The 7,940-nt window shown below is 38.4% G+C and overlaps 1 long non-coding RNA gene across 1 annotated transcript; it reads right to left on the reverse strand.

Annotated features, from left to right (window-relative positions):
- Window positions 1-3,839: 3,839 nt before the first annotated feature.
- LOC105182418 (uncharacterized) lies at window positions 3,840-5,922 on the reverse strand. Its single transcript, XR_849693.3, has 5 exons — window positions 5,547-5,922; window positions 5,276-5,451; window positions 4,955-5,174; window positions 4,610-4,731; window positions 3,840-4,513 (listed from the first exon to the last, which is right to left on the reverse strand). It is a non-coding gene; the product is annotated as an uncharacterized LOC105182418 (long non-coding RNA).
- Window positions 5,923-7,940: the final 2,018 nt, after the last annotated feature.

Here is a 7,940-nt window from a genome sequence, read left to right on the forward strand (position 1 = left end):
CCCTGTTGTAAAAATCTACACGTCTTCGTTTAAAGTTTATATCTGAGTAGTGTTCGCCAAGTGTATCCGTCGTCCTAGCTATAAAAATTTGAAACTCCGTGCTAACAAACCTTCAGTAAAACAAAGCAACTCAGAGCATTCCTGCTCTAAAACTTGAAACTTACATCTTCCCAATCCAAAACCATATGTGCCCTATCAGTTAACCAACAAAGTTTACTTCACTGATAGTCGTAAAATCTGATCTCAGCCTTTGATTTACGGCACCTTGACTTTTCCAGCTGGTCACTTGTATATATTTCTCTATCTCACAAAAACCCACCACCATCACACTTGTCGCGCCTAATCATAACCTATCCACCCAAAACTATGAGACATCCACACTCCACCCCTTATCCCATCTATATTCACGTCTTCTAGAACTAACTGTCTCCTCCCACGATGTCTTTTAACTTCGCTAATGGCTAAGACTTTTTCCCACTACTGTCAACCAGGACCAATAGTAAAAATTAGTAACAAAATCTTTAACTTCATTGGGTTCTCCTTAGGGCTTCACCCCTCCCTGAAAGGGCCATCTCTCTATCCACCCTGATAGCTTCTGCCTCCGATCATTGATATAAAAACCGCGGTAATCCGCCTCCGCGAACAGAAGAACACGGAAACGAAAAAGCTCAGACTCGCACTCTCACGCAGATATTCAGAACTCGGATATTGAGCATTAGAACTCAGATTCAAATCTTCAGAATTCCAGTTCATTCAAATATTTAGTATTCAAATATTCAAGATTCGGATTTTGGAAAAAGTGCGGGCTTCTTCTTTATATAAGTGAACGACTATTTGGTGCCTCAATCGGAATACGAATATTGGAAAAGAGAACACCTACGCAGATCTGCGCCATTCTCACTTCTGCTTGTGTCAACTCATCCTGAATCAGTAGTAAATTTCATTTTCTTTACTTTATCTTTCCTACTTCTATTTTATTTATTCCACCCTTGTTTTGAAATCCGGTTTTAGTGGGCCATTACTGTCATTCAGTGGTATCCATCCAACAAGTCCTTTGTTCCTTTGAGACGGTGTACGGGACTAGAGATCTATGTGAATTCGAACATCATATGCAATATCTCCGTTCCATTATAAATATTTCACTTGAAACAGACTTTCACCCAGACCCGACACTCCTACCCCCTTTTCTACTCCGAGGTCTACCTATTAGTCCTCCCTCGTCTCCCTCACGCGCATCCACTCCTTCTACCTCTTCAATCTCATATTCTCCCGTCTCTTTTTCTGAACTGTCCACTCCTTTAAATTCGCCATACCACTCTCGTTCCCCTTCACCTGATTAACTTCCTACTTCATATTCGTTCTCTTTCCCATCCTTTTCTTCTTCCATTTCATACACTCACACACACACACATACACTCATTCGTCTAAATATATTTATCTTAATAAATCTGTAAAAATTCAAACCGTGCCGTTATATACTATAATTAACAAATTTGCTAATTCAAACCGTACCGCTATATCATTTTGTCATCTTTATTTTAATAAATCTGTTAATAGTTATTATCACCAATTCATTTCAAAATCACACCCACCCTTCCAACAGTCAACTCATGGTCCTATCCCCGATAAAGGGACTCGCGTCCTTGACCGAAAAACGGATCGCTCGTCGTACGTCAGTGTCTGAGTAAAGGGACCCGTCGGGTCCCTGACCCGTTCACTGACACGCGTGTATGAACGAGGTTCGCTTTTCCTGCGAACGAAAAGTTTGCGCTCCTCCTCTAGGATGTAACATCATTGGACTCTTCTTAGGGTTTTACCCCTTTCCCAAGAGCCATCTCTCTACCCATCATGGTGGGTCCTGCCTCCGATCATTAGTATAAAAACCGTGACAATTCGCCTCCGCATTCATTCAGATATTCCTTTTTGTTGACAGTTGGCATTCAGATATTCAGACTTTGACAAGTTAGCATTCAGTCACTCAGATTTTGATAATTTTCATCATTCCCAATAACAATCAACGAGTACATTGTTGTGTGTAACGTGCTAGTGAGTATTGGACCGATCCTGAGAGATCCTGAGAAGCACACCCACACAAAGTAACAGCCCCTGTTCTTTTTTCCTATACAAGTCATCTTGAACCAGCAGTATGTTTTATTTATTCTCTACCTTTATATTTTCATTTTATTAATTTCACCCGTTATTATTGAATCCGTTTTTAGTGGGTCATTATTATCATACCACTGTCACCATTCAAAGAGTTCTCGACTCGTTCAAGTCGATTTTTGAAACAAGAGATCCCGTAGCAATAGAATCTACACTATAGAAACGCTCAATACCTCCGAGCAATTATCAATATTTCATTAGAAATCAACTATAACCCAGATCCGTCACTCCTCTTTATATCTCCTTACATTCTCCTTCAACGTTTATCCCCTGGTACTCCTTTCTCTTCTCCTACACATTCGTTCACCCCTTCGACTCCCTCGATATCTTATTCTCCTGTCTCTTTTTCTGAACTGTCCACTCCCCTTAACTCACCAGGCCACTCTCGCCCCCCCTTTCCCGACTAATTTTCTATATTCGTTTTCCTTCCCTTTCCGTTCTTCTTCATTCAGAACAACACACATACACGCATACACATGTTTCGCGTAACTGTAATCCGTCACTTCTAAAATCGCGCCGTTGTATAATTTTGTTTGTTATCCTAATTTTAATAAATTTGTTAATAGTCTATTTTTCATTAATTGATTTCAAAATCACCTCAGATAACCCAGTTTCCAACAATTGATGTTGATTGATCATGGTCCTATCCCCGGTAAAGGGATTTGCGTCCCTAACCGAAAAACGGACCGCTCGTTGTACTTCAGCGAACGAGTAAAGGAACCCATCGGATTCTTGACCCGCTCCCTGGCACGTACGAACGAGATTCGCCTTTCCTGCGAACAGATAAGTTGCGCTCCTCCTCTAGGACGTAACAGTATAATTATACAAGGTGCGAGTCAATATTCTCTTTCGGTTGAAGTTGATATTCTGTAATTTTGAATTTTGCTTACTTGATTTCTATTTTTATTGCGTGAAGTTCTTTTAAATGTTTGATTTGCAAACCATTATACTCCTTTAAGTGTTCTTCTTTTATAGCAGCCATTTTTTCTTCATGCTTGGATGTAATATTAGCTAAATGATGCTCTTGTTTCATAATTTCTTTTATACTGTTATGTCAAGAGCAAACTCGCTCTAGGTACCGACCTCGGAAAGAACTGAACTTCTAGTCTCGTGAGTCAAACGCTAGGCGGCGTATCTATAGGGGTATGCGCGCGCACGAACGTGAGAACAATAGAGAGACGAATAAAAAGATGATTGTTGTTGTTGTCCGTGCTCGGCCAAGTCGACACGTGTCTTTGTGTTTCGCATCGCAATCCATCTATCTAAAGGAATTATCTTGATTGACGAACATTGTTACGTAGTGGTGATCGTTATTCGGCAAAGTTTACTCGTTTCCTTTATATCATTACGATTCCTAATCAGGAGGTGTTTTCGATGTCCCGATTAAAAGAGGGAAAGCATACTACAATAAAATCACGGCCAAATATAATTTTCTCACGCAACAAGAAAAAAGTGGTGAGTCTCTCTTTCTCTCTCTTAGCTTCAGGCTCGCCTGGGAACCCCTGCGAGGTGAGGTGGTGAGGACGCATACTGCGTCTCTCTCTCTCTCTCTCTCTCTCTCTCTCTCTATCTCCCTCTCTCTATCTCCCTCTCTCTATTTCCCTCTCTCTCTCTCTCTCCCACTCTCTCTCTATCTCTCTCTCTCTCTCTCTCTCTCTCTCTCTCTCTCTCTCTCTCTCTCTCTCTCTTTCCTCTCTCTCTCAGCCTGAGGCTTGCATATGAACCCCTCGTACGGGACGAAGTGCAGAGGACTCATATTGCGTCTCTCTCTTTCTCTCTCTAAGCCTCTGGCTCGCATATAAACTCCTCGTGCGGGGTGAAGTGCAGAGAACGCATACTGCGTCTCTCTCTCTTTCTCTCTCTCTTAGCTTGACGTTCGCCTGTGAACCCTTGCGGGATGAGGTGGTGAGGGCGATTTTTAACGTCCCTCTTTCTCTCTCTTAACCTCAAGCTCGCCTATGAACCCCTGCGGGGTGAAGTAGTGAGGACGCATACTGCGTCTCTCTTTCTTTCTCTATTTCAGTCTTTAGATCACCTTGAACCTATCACTTCGGGAAGATGTATTGTAGACACATCACTGGTTATCTTTTTCTCTCAATATTTAATAAACATACAAAGATAACAAAGACTCTTAGTTCGTCCTTGACCCTAGCACGTTTTAACCAGATATACTATACATATACGATTTATTCTTATATTTTCTTCAGTATTGGAAAATTCTATAATTTCTTCTCTCGTTTTTTACTATGTGATGTTGTGTTATCTTTGTTTAGAGGATAAAATTCCACTGTATTTGTACTCTGTGAAGTTTTACATTCTTTATTACTATCTTCTATAATAGTAGATGTACCTGTAAGACATATAAGATAGTATTGCTATTGTGTATGTAATTTCTATAATTATCATAAAATGATTTTAACATGCATATAATATGAGTAATACATACTTTGTGAAACGATAGTTCTTATATCATTCTCCATATAGGCTACATTTTCTTCATCATTTCATGATTCATTTTCACCTACTTTTCACCTACTAATATAAATTGAAATGCTATGACATATTGATCTAAAATATAGGAAAAAATTAATATATATTAATATAAATTATTAGATAACAAAAGTATAAGTATAAAAATATATAACAATAAAATTATATATATTATAAAACAAAAGAAAAAACATGTTAAAATTGTCAAATACAGAAGTAAAATGTATAAGAATAAAAAAAATTACTGAAATTATAGTTCTAGAAGCCTCATAATTTTTTTGTAAATTATTTTTATACATACTGTCAATTTTTCTGTCCATCATATTTGATGTAAATAAAACAGGTGCAGTTGTCATCAAATGTGGTGCAATATTAGCAACATCAGGTTTGCTTCTGCTTCTTGTGGACCACCACCAGTGACCATATGTGGTTGTTTCTCTTTTGTGATTGTTTCTCTTGTTGAGCTCTCGTTGAGCTTGTTTTATATTCATCTATAGTATTTTTAATTGTTGGATGGTCCTCTAGTTTAAGAATTGGAAGTAATGCTATTATGCCATATAAGAACAAGAGAAAGTATGTATGTACAATTGTTAAGTTGAAAATTAAAACTTATAATTCTTACCTCTTAAGTATTAATGCAGATTCATTATATCTACTGCAAATATTTGTCTATGCTAGTTCTTTTCTTTTTCGGTTATAATAGTACCATCACTTTTTCTTATTTCTATGATATGTTTAAATGAATCCAATATTTGTAAAAATACTTTCCTTTCCATGGGTGTATAGTGTTTGTTCCTACTGGAATTTTTTAGGCATTGTTACATGACATCTTATAACTATATCTAAAATATATAGTGTTACTGAATAAATCAATTTTACAAACATATACTTACATACTTCGTATTTCTTATTGAAATTATTATCTTGAAAGATGTAATACAAATTATAGATGTAAAACAATACCGTATTTAGGTTATAGTTATACGATATTATACATAACGTAACTTTTCAAAGGTATGGCTAATATTGCACAAGATGATAAGTGGTTCATAAAATAACTCTATTCCTATTGAAAGATCTAACGGAAATAATACGGAAACAACCGATTCGGGAACTTAAGCTTGTCTTCGCCAAGTCGATCTCAAAACAAATAAGATTTAATTGAGCAACATCTTATTCGTGAAGATCGTCTTATTTCACGACTATGAAACCTACTAATCTTAAAACGATCTTGTTTGAATAAGATCGACTTGACCAAGATCGTCTTAAGTGCTGACTTGAGACTATGGGTCAGAGCACAGACTTCTGCATAATGCATAATACACAATGCATAAGAGAATCAATCGATCAGAGTTCTTCATTTCTGTTCTGAGGAGGGAAATGAAGAAAACTAATTGGTTTATTCTCTTATGCGTTATGTATTATGTGTTATGCAAAAGCCTGTGCTCTTGCCCTTACCCTTCGGGTGCGTTCGCTTTGGACGCTTAAGGCCATCACACACAAACGAACTTAAGCAGTAAGACGTAAGCAGTAAAGAAACTGACCAATCACAGTCAATTATTCTCGTAAGCTTTAAAATGGCGTCCTTAAATTTCGATTGTGACTGGTCCATTTATTTACTGTTTACGACTTACTGCTTAAGTTCGTTTGTGTGTGATAGCTTTTATACGCTTTAAGCCCTTATAAGCACAGAGAAACCTGAAAGCGGCCAACACAGCATTTTCTGCGACACCTACTTTCCGCATTAGGAAAGGACGCCATCTGCATCCATTTTGAGAGAGGAACTACGATGTTACATCCACTTTCAGGCAGAAAGAAGAAGGAGAGAGGTCACAGGCCGCTTTTAGCCGTGCCCAGTGCGAGGCGTCCTCTGTACAACCATGCACATGAACTACGATGCCAATGTCCACGATTCTTTTCTGATTTCCCCCACCACGCACGCACACATAGCCGGCTCAGTCTATCCGTGTGGACCACGCGCTCGGCAATCGTCAGCGCGCCGAGCGACAGAGAGATATCATTCCCTCCTTCTCGCTCTCGTGTTCGCTCAGCAACGCGAGCGAGAATATCTTTCCCTCTTTCTTGCTCTCGTTCTCGCTCAGCGACGCAAGCGAGGCTAATTTTTTCTGGGCTATAATCTGATAAGGACTGCTGCCAAACTTGGGGTCACTGATTTTGACGAGCTTTGGCAGAAATGTAGTATAGGTCCAGTAAAAGCTACTGTTAACCGGAGACGATGCAACACTCAAGCATTTAGGAGAAATTACAAATTGAAATTTTGCGATTTTAAGTATGCGCAATTATCCTAACATTTGCAAAGTTACTTCCAATTGACGATGTAACGCAGCAGACTGGGCGCGGTGCTAGTACTCGCCAGATTGCGTGTTTGCGTCTAGTTGTGTTGTTATTTCTTTTTAATTTGTCTTTTTTACTTTTACGAATAAAAATATATATGTTACAGAAGAATAGGAAGATAAATTCATTATACAAACAACCTTTTCTATGTTTTATGAAGGAGAATGGACACACAATCCAAAAAGAGGTATATATTATATATAATTAGTATTTATTGCATGCATTTTTTAATTAATACATTTGTATGTATGTTGTTTGTATGTATGTAATATATTTGTAATTATATATATAAAATGTACAGGGTGCGTACGGTATTTGAGGACACTCATATATATGAATGTAATTTCTGGGGAACAATTTTGTTTCTTTTTTTTCTTGTCAGATCACCAATGGAGGACTATAAAATAACGCAAGGAATGAAGAGATGCAGTTATCGTCGTTATATGCGCGAAACACACCGATTTAGAAATTTCGAATTTTCTCAATTGCGCCCGATCATTCGTACATAAGGTTCGTCGTGAATTAGAAGCATCGGCTGGCGATGTAGAAACTGTTGCAAAACACAAAAAACATGAGGAACGTTCGGATACTACTAGAAATACACAATTTGTCCAACAAGTGCAAGAGATCGTTGACGAAAGCCCTTCAAAGTCCATGAGGGCCATTGCAAGGGACCTGAATGTCTCTGAGAGCCTAATCTGTCGAGTTGTCCACGAAGCTCCGCTATACGTCCTACGTTATGCGCAGAGGACAGTTTATGTCGGCACAAACTCGGGAACAGAGACTTATCCGAGGAAAACGTCTTTTGAACAAGCTTAAGCACCCTGAAGTTCCTAACATGTTGTAGTTTTTTTCTGACGAAAAAAATTTCGACCAAGACCAAAAAATCAATCGGAGAAATGACAGGTGGTTATGCTCACATCCTACAGAGG

Source organism: Harpegnathos saltator, unplaced genomic scaffold (assembly GCF_003227715.2).
Source record: "Harpegnathos saltator strain DR-91 unplaced genomic scaffold, Hsal_v8.6 scaffold229, whole genome shotgun sequence".
Lineage (NCBI taxonomy): Eukaryota > Metazoa > Arthropoda > Insecta > Hymenoptera > Formicidae > Harpegnathos > Harpegnathos saltator.